Consider the following 9,807-nt stretch of genomic DNA (forward strand, 5'->3'; position numbering starts at 1 on the left):
GTGTTTTGCCACCATAGTTGTAGCTTGTTTAGGGCACTTTCTATTTTGGGTTCTATGTCTTCGCGGTTACGGCCGCCGACCAAAAGGAGGAGGTCATCTGCATAGGCTATCACCTCTAGCACTTCTTCACTTTGTTGTAAGGTGTCTCGTAATGGCTCCATCTGGATGTCCCAAAACAGAGGCCCTAACACGGAACCCTGGGGACAGCCCTTTGTTATAGATTTTCCAATTCTCCCGCTAGGGGATGATAGCCAGACCTCCCGCTCCTCGCAATAGCTCCTCAGACACCCACATAGCGGCCCTGGACACTCCTTCTCCCGCAAGCAGGAGAAGAGCGAAGGCCACCACAGGTTGTCGAAGGCGCCACTGATGTCAACCATGATGCCCACCACTTACTTGTGCGGGGTAGAGCCTCAGACTTCGGCCGCCAGGGTGATGGCATCAGATGCCGATCGCCCAGGCCTGAATCCGAACTACCTGTCGCTCATCCCACACAGCACTCGGTATGCGGCCAGTCTGTCAGCTAGTAGCTTTTCTAGTATTTTCCCGAGTATGTTGAGCAAGCAAATTGGTCTATAGGATTTTGTGTTTGTTGGGTCTTTATCTGGTCCTTTTCGGATAATAACTACGTTCGCTGTCTTCCACACCTTTGGAAATTTTCATTGTCTTAGACACTCATTGTACAGGTGAGTGAATAGTGCAGTTAGCTGGGGAGCTAGAAACTGCACCACCTCAGGCACAATGCCGTCTGGCCCGGGAGCTTTACGCCTTTTAAGTGATTTTATGTGGGCAGCCACCTCTTCCTCTGAGAAAGGGTAGACTGCCGTGTTGTTATTGTATTCGTTGAGGCTATCAAGTCTTAGTTGTTGTTGTTGTTTGGATTCCCCATCCGCTCTATCATCAGGCAGCAGGGACCGGAGGAGGACCTCGGAAGCCTCCTGCCAGGATTCCGTCATCCTGTCCCCGTGCCTGACTGTTGATAATTCCAGTGGAGAGCGGATCTTCTCTCTTACTAATTTATATGGTGTGCCCCAGGGGGCCGGCCGGAGTGGCCGTGCGGTTCTAGGCGCTACAGTCTGGAGCCGAGCGACCTATCCGGTCGCAGGTTCGAATCCTGCCTCGGGCATGGGTGTGTGTGATGTCCTTAGGTTAGTTAGGTTTAATTAGTTCCGAGTTCTAGGCGACTGATGACCTCAGAAGTTGGGTCGCGTGGTGCTCAGAGCCATTTGCCCCAGGGGTCCAACGCTAATTGGCTCTGGACGAAATTTTCCCAGCTTTGTGTTCTGGCAACTTAGAGTTGCTTCTGGAATCGGAGTTTTGCCTCCCGATATTGCAGCAGCCATCTTTGCCGTTCTGGCCAGGCGACACTGCGCTGGTAGTGTCTTCTCAACCTTCTGACAGACAGGCGCATATCCTCGAGTTCAGGCGACCACGGTGGTGGAGAGGCTGCCATGGCCATCCTCCAGGTAGATACGGCAGCTTTCACCGCGTTAGTTGTTGCACTGATCAGTTCCTCCGCTCTGTCATTTATGTCTATGTCCAGGTCTGCGTCACCTTCTGGCAAGGCAGGAATGACGCACTCCATCGCTAGACGTTCCCAATCAGCCCTTTTATAATTGAATTGCGTTTCCCACCCCATGGCCCTGCGGGACACTCTATCTCCTGTGATGAATGTAATTAAATTGTGGTCGCTAGTGATGGAGTTTTCATCGACTTTCCATTGTTGTATTATATTGATTGCGTTAGGAGTGGCTAAAGTTACGTCGATGTTTGTGCCTGGTCCTCCTCCCCCAGCATAAGTTGGAGTGTTGTCAGCCACCACTAGTTGCGAGGCCATGATGAAGTCTTCGACTTTCTCCCCGTTTGTGTCCCTTGTGCCGCTGTACCACAGGGGGTTAATAACAGTTTTTTTTAAAATCTTTATTTCAACAATAATAATATTTATACAAAAGGAACCCACCACCTTAGTGATTAGTGGGTCATAACAATTCTACAATGCTATATATTCAGCAGCTATTTTTATTATTATTATTATATTGGTACTATGTTTATTATTGTGAGCTACAGACAGGATCTACAGGATAATAGGCAGACTACAGCTATTAATCTATTCTACTTGCTAATTGTTAGTTTTCTTCCTACTTATTAATTCCTAACTGCCTGCAGCGTTACAGGAGTGTCAGCGTAGATATAAACCTACTGCTTTAGCTAATCCCGATGAGCGTGCCCCCTGACACTGGGCAGGCCAAGATTGTTTGCCGCTGCTGGTTCCTAACTTAATATCTATATCTAAAGCTACAACTACTGTACTAACCTACGTCAGTTCCGGTGCTTTAGTCTTGGTCAGTGTACCCTGGCCCCCCTAGTCCTGCACGTGGCGGATTGCAACTGAAAAGTCGACCTGTCCACGCACAGGCGGTATAGGATCAGGGTAATTGGACACATTCGGTATTTGTCGTTAGTCGTGAAAGTCCCTCAGGTATGCTGTCAGTACTTTCCGTGATACCTCATCTGCCAGTCTGTTTAGAGTTTCAAAAGTTTCTTCGTGTCTTAGTAGGTCATATGTATTGTTGTGTGGAAGCTGTTGTCTTAGTGTCACTGCTACATCATCGAAAAGGGGGCACTCGTAAACCACATGGTCGGGAGTGCCCTCCGAAGCACCACAGTCACACTCGGGTGTAGCCTTTTTCCCAAACCGACATAGGTATGTCGGGTAGGGCCCACGACCAGTGAGAAAGTGTATTAGACCCCGCGTTGGCTCGAAGTACTTCATCCCTAGCCTTTCTTTTACATTTGGCAGGAACCCAAAAGTTCTTCTGCCAGTTTCTTCCGTTTCCCAAGACTGCTGCCATAAGTCCTCACCCCTTCTGCGTATTTCTCCCTTGTCCCTCACCAGTGCTCCCAGGATATTCTCTATCTTCGTGTTGTTCCCCTTCTTAACCCAATACCATGCTGCTTGCTCTCGTATTTTTATATCTAAAGGACAGAGCCCCATTATTATTAATAGTGCACTTCCTGGAGATGTTCTCTACGCCCCTATAGATCTTAATAGCATGTTTCTTTGTACTCTTCTCACTGGCATGGCAGGCACCACCCTCGTGAGCCTATGCGCCCAGACTCCCGATCCGTAACCCACTACTGACATTAATATACTGTTATGGTACAGCTTGATTAGGTGTGGTGGAAGGTGAAATCGTTTATGGCCTATGGAAGTAAGGTTGTTTAGTAATTGTAATGCTTTTTGGGTTACGGACTCAATGTGCCTTCCAAAGTTCCACCTTTCATCGATGATGACGCCCAAGTAACGAGTCTCATGTCGTGTTATAACTGGTGAGCCTCCGATTCTGACTGTAGGGTTCCTTACCAGCTGACCCTTCAGTAATAAGTACGTCGATTTTGTTGGTGTGATCGTCATCTTAGTATTCGTACATCACAGTTGTAATTTGGTCATTGCTCTGTCTATTTTTGGCTCAATGTCCTCACGGCTGCGGCCGCCGACCAACAGAAGGAGGTCATCTGCGTAGGCTATCACCTCTAGCACTTGTTCACTCTGCTGCAAACTATCTAAAAGCGGCTCCAATACAGTTTTTTTTTTAAAGAAAAAAAAAACTTTATTTTCCATATCATATTATTTATACAGTGTAGCCCACTGCCTTAATTGATTAGTGGGCCGAAGATCTCATACATTTATACAATACAATTGCAGCTTTCCTAAATATAAGTTAGTAACTAGTTAGTAGCAAATAGCAAAGTACATTGGAAACTACAATGGGCAGTTAATTATGGACTATATGTGACCTAACTAAACTAACTATGTACTAGTCACTAAGCCTGCAGCGTTACAAAGGTGTCAGCTAATAGTATAAACCTACTATTAGGCCTTGCCCATTGAGCTAACCCCAATGGGCGTGCCCCTGACACTGGGCAGGCCATGGAGTTGGTCGCTGCAGGTTCCTAAAAGTATCTATAAACTAGGTTCTACAACTACAATTAACCTAATGTCACAGTTGGGTGCGTTGTCTGAATCGGTGGGGTTGCTCCCCATTCCCCCTAATCCCGGGCCTCGGCGGATTCTAGACTGAAGAGTCGACCTTTCCGTGCCCGGGCGGATTGGGAATAAGGTGCTGTCTTGATCAGTGATTTAATAGATTCCTAATCATGTACTAATGTGGTTCATTCAGGTAGTCCCTTAAGACTTTTTGTGAAACCGCGTTAGCCAGTTTGTTAATGGTCCGAAAGGTGTCTTGATGTCGTAGCAGTCTATATGTGTTATTATGAGGTAGTTGTTCGCGTAACACTGAGGCCACATCATTGAAGAGTGGGCACTCGTAGACCACATGGTCAGGAGTGCCTTCCGGAGCACCACAGTCACACGTAGGTGTCGCCGTTTTCCCAAATCGACATAGATATGTCGAATAGGGTCCATGTCCAGTGAGAAAATGGATGAGTCCCCTGGTTGGTTCAAAATAAGTCATTTCTATTCTTTCCCTGACGTCTGGCAGTAATTCGAAGGTCCTACGTCCTGTTTCTTCACTTGCCCATGAAAGTTGCCATAGCTGTTCCCCTTTTAATCTGATCTCAACTTTGTTGTCGGTCCTACTCCCTAGAATTTCCTCTATCATGTCCAAGTTCCCCTTTTTTGCCCAGTACCAGGCGGCCTGCTCCCGAATTTTGATATCTAGTGGGCAGAGTCCCATTATGACGAACAGGGCTCCTCCCGGTGTAGTCCTATAAGCCCCCATTGATCTCATAACCATATTCCTCTGCACTCTTCTCACTGTCATGGCAACCAATACAGTTTACTAAATAACATCCTTGATTATGGTCTTTAGTTCTGATAAAAAAGTTATTCTACATAAACAACGGTGTATGAACAATTTTTTTCGCGACTGTAGATGTAGGTGTGGAACTGCATGAATCACCAGCAGCTTTTCCGCCTGCCGTCTGAGCTGCAGCCTCTGTGATGCACTCCTCGTCACTGACTATGCCACCACGCAGCCATAATAACACGACTCGGCATTGTAGTTACAAGTGCGGTTGTCGGCAATAAGCAGAGGGTACGGTTAGAGGGGTCTCGCGAACGCCTCCTCCGGCTGCCGAGCTGCGGGGCTCGGCCCTCAGCAAGGACACATCTGGCTGGAGTGCGGGTGACGCAAGACCAGTGCTGCCGACAGCGGCCGGCACTTTGCGCTCGCCGGGCGGCCTGCCGTCTCGGCGTGTGGGCCTCGCCTCTGGAAGGGGGGGGGGGGGGGGGCTGAAGCTTCTGGAACGGAGTGCGGAGGAGAGGAGAGGTCTGTGACCCAGCCCAGGCTGGGAACCGCTAGGCACACCTGCGCCGCTCCTCGCCTCGCCGCGCGCGGGTCGTATTGTGCGTCCGCGCTCCACAATTTCCAGGGAACGCAGCCGCTTCTCCAGGTCGATGACGCTCAGTGGCCGGCGGCGGGTCTGCGCTCGTTTACCTCTTCCGCGTCACCCTCAGCACCTCGTGACGCAGCTGGTGACACCACGACTCCTGCGCTGCTGCAAACACGTCTACACCTAAACAGCTGGTGAACTTCTGGCTCCTCTGCATCTACTTCTACAACTATGTAAACCTGCCCACGTACAAAATTCCTTTTGCTCCATTCGCGGGAGTAGCTCGAGAAATAGGTTTGTTTACCACCACGGAGAACAGAGATAAATTCTGCCGAAATTTTTACAAAGGCACAGACGGTGTTTGGAAAGGGTAGATTGCATGCGACCGGTGGTGGCGTGTTTGTCGCTGTTAGTAGTAGTTTATCCTGTAGTGAAGTAGAAGTGGATAGTTCCTGTGAATTATTATGGGTGGAGGTTACACTCAACAACCGAGCTAGGTTAATAATCGGCTCCTTTTCCGACCTCCCGACTCAGCAGCATTAGTGGTAGAACAACTGAGAGAAAATCTAGAATACATTTCACATAAATTCTCTCAGCATGTTATAGTCATAGGTGGAGATTTCAATTTACCAGATATAGACTGGGACACTCAGATCTTTAGGACGGGTGGTAGGGACAGAGCATCGAGTGACATTATACTGATTGCGCTATCCGAAAATTACCTCGAGCAATTAAACAGAGAACCGACTCGTGGAGATAACATTTTGGACCTACTGATAACAAACAGACCCGAACTTTTCGACTCTGTAAGTGCAGAACAGGGAATCAGTGATCATAAAGCCGTTGCAGCATCTCTGAATATGGAAGTTAATAGGAATATAAAAAAAGGGAGGAAGGTTTATCTGTTTAGCAAGAGTAATAGAAAGCAGATTTCAGACTACCGAACAGATCAAAACGAAAATTTCTGTTCCGACACTGACAATGTTGAGTGTTTATGGAAAACGTTCAAGACAATCGTAAAATGCGTTTTAGACAGATACGTGCCGAGTAAAACTGTGAGGGACGGGAAAAACCCACCGTGGTTCAACAACAAAGTTAGGAAACTACTGCGAAAGCAAAGAGAGCTTCACTGCAAGTTTAAACGCAGCCAGAACCTCTCAGACAAACAGAAGCTAAACGATGTCAAAGTTAGCGTAATGAGGGCTATGCGTGAAGCGTTCAGTGAATTCGAAAGTAAAATTCTATGTACCGACTTGACAGAAAATCCTAGGAAGTTCTGGTCTTACGTTAAATCAGTAAGTGGCTCGAAACAGCATATCCAGACACTCCGGGATGATGATGGCATTGAAACAGAGGATGACACGCGTAAAGCTGAAATACTAAACACCTTTTTCCAAAGCTGTTTCACAGAGGAAGACCGCACTGCAGTTCCTTCTCTAAATCCTCGCACGAACGAAAAAATTACTGGCCTCGAAATAAGTGTCCAAGGAATAGAAAAGCAACTGAAATCAGTCAACAAAGGAAAATCCTCTGGACCTGACCGGATACCAGTTCGATTCTACACAGAGTACGCGAAAGAACTTGTCCCCCTTCTAATGGCCGTGTACCGCAAGTCTCTAGAGGAACGGAAGGTTCCAAATGATTGGAAAAGAGCACAGGTAGTTCCAGTTTTCAAGAAGGGTCGTCGAGCAGATGCGAAAAACTATAGGCCTAAATCTCTGACATCGATCTGTTGTAGAATTTTAGAACATGTTTTTTGCTCGCGTATCATGTCATCTACTCTGTAGGAATCAACATGGATTCCGGAAACAGCGATCGTGTGAGACCCAAGTCGCTTCATTTGTTCATGAGACCCAGAAAATATTAGATACAGGCTCCCAGGTAGATGCTTCCGGAAGGCGTTCGATACAGTTCCGCACTGTCGCCTCATAAACAAAGTAAGAGCCTACGGAATATCAGACCAGCTTAATCTTTGTAATATGTTTCATGTTGACCTTACTGTTCCGCAAGTTTTCTATTATTCTCTTACTAATTTTGTTTCCTCGTCTTCTGGTCTTAAGTTCATGGAATGGCATCGTTTCTTCCTGATCGTGTTCATTACCGGTTCTATTTTCTTTTTTACCGTGCCATTTGAAGCTATTCGCCAACGGCCTTGCCGCAGTGGTAACACCGGTTCCCGTCAGATCACCGAAGTTAAGCACTGCTGGGCTGGGCTAACACTTGGATGGGTGGCCACCCGGTCTGCCGAGCGCTGTTGGCAAGCGGGGTGCACTCAGCCCTTGTGAGGCAAACTGAGGAGCTACTTGGTTGAAAATTAGCGGCTCCAGTCTCGTAAACTTACATACGGCGTGCAGACCACATGCCCCTCCACATCCGCATCCAGTGACGCCTGTGGGCTGAGGATGACACGGCGGTCCGTCGGTACCACTTGGGCCTTCTAAGGCCTGTTCGGACGGAGTTTTATTTCAAGCTATTCCCCAATGCACGCTTACTTCATTTTGTGTGTTTATGCGTGCCCTAATTATACGTTTTCCATTCTGTAAATTTCTGATGTAGGAGCTGATTTAGTGATGATTTTAATTGGCTTTTCTTATTTTCTACAATCAGATACACGAATTCCTTGGCACCCCTTCCATCGAATCCCACGGTTACATTGTCTGCCCACCACAATTTCGTTTTCAGTAGAGTCATAATTACGTCTTCCACTCCAGTCTGCTCCCTCGTGAATTTGTTTTTCTGCCTCTGTAGATAACTAAAAACGTGTATCTCTTGATTACTTGGTGAGAAACGATCAGTTTTCAAATGGTTTTAAGGTTAAAGAGGAGATGGTATACATACCTGAAAAAGGCTGCAGACACTGGGCTAATCCAGTTATTACATCATGGTGAGACATACATTCCGAAATCAAGTACTGGATTGTAAGGCGTTCGCGGGAGCAGATATAGACTCAGATGACAGTTTAGCAATGGTGAAGATTGAAATGAAGTTTAAGAGAAGAAGAATCAGTGAGGAAAGAAGAGGGATAAGGGATTGTGGTGTGAAGTGGCCAGATCGGGAAAAGTGCCCAATACATATTTTTTGCCCTTGGCAGCGGTTGCGCCTGCCGTGAAACAGTCAAAACGATTCTAACATACATCACTTTCGTTGGTGAGTCTGACAGACTCTGTTATTTTTTACAAGGATAAAAAAATGGCTCTGAGCACTATGGGACTTAACATCTGAGGTCATCAGTCCCCTAGACCTTAGAACTACTTAAACCTAACCGAGACGCGCGGTTCCAGACTGAAGCGCTTAGACCCGCTCGACCACAGCGGCCGATCAATAAGTAATGCCCCACATTTTTTTCTCAGAACATATTTATTGTTAAGAGTCAGAATATGGTGACAATATAATCAATATTTCTTGTCCATGTCCTCTTTATCTACGTAGTCTCCATCATCTTCTATGGCTGTACGCCAACGGTGTGGAGCTGGTTAAAGCTCTTGTCCTGTAGGCATAGCCATCTTTTCACTGCATGACTGACATTCTCATCATCTTCAAAGTGTGATCTGTGACAGAAAGGCCTCTCCGTCAGTCTCAAAACGCTCCAACAATTCAGACCAAAAATGGCCAATCTTTGAATTCTGTGGTCCACCGTGAACATTCGTGGAACCCATCGTGATCACCTCTTTGAATATCCCAGAGTCTCAATCATTGCAGAGGCACTTCGAATGCTGACTGACAACTGTAGAGCCAATCGTCGAGTTGTGATGTGCCGGTCGGCACGAATAAAGGCATCCGCACGATTCAGCATGTCTGGAGCAGTGGCTGTGACAGGACGTCCCGAGCGTGGCTGATCGTGGAGCTCTGTTTCTGCATTTCCTGAGGCTGTAACTTTCTTTACCCATAGACCAAATGCACTCCCATCAACTGCAGCATCGCCGTACACTGCACACAAATGTTAATGGACGTTCACTACGGTTTCTTTTTCTGAACGCAAGACTTCAATAACAGTCGCTGTTTGTAACGGGAGTCGTATGTAGACGCCATTTTGACGCTGTACTACTGCTCTGCCATCTGCCAGAACGGTTTGAAACTTCATCGGCGCACAGAACAAACATCAAGTGCGAAGCACCAACAAGGACGTTTGTCTATGTATATAATAATTATTATTTTTTTTTAAGTGGGGAATTCCTCATTGGACGACCCTCATAGTAAATACTTTTCTGGTTTTCAGTTGTCTGATGCAGGGTAACTGATTTGCTTCACTCTTCTCACCGCACTTTACGTAGAGTATTACTTTTATACCATACAATGTTCAAACACCATCTTATGGTCAACAACTGTACTTCCTTGTCGTGTCTTTCGGTTTGATACTTTTATCTGTGAGACACAACACCGACTTCGTGCCCGATCGGGAATGATGGCTACGGTACACGTTGGGAAAAGTGCTCAAAGTGTTTAGCCCAATAA

The 9,807-nt window shown here is 46.8% G+C and overlaps 1 pseudogene; it reads left to right on the forward strand.

Annotated features, from left to right (window-relative positions):
- Positions 1 to 7,497: 7,497 nt before the first annotated feature.
- Positions 7,498 to 7,615, forward strand: LOC124557647 (annotated as a pseudogene).
- The last annotated feature ends 2,192 nt before the right edge of the window (positions 7,616 to 9,807 follow it).

Source organism: Schistocerca americana, chromosome 1, assembly GCF_021461395.2.
Source record: "Schistocerca americana isolate TAMUIC-IGC-003095 chromosome 1, iqSchAmer2.1, whole genome shotgun sequence".
Classification (NCBI taxonomy): Eukaryota; Metazoa; Arthropoda; class Insecta; order Orthoptera; family Acrididae; genus Schistocerca; species Schistocerca americana.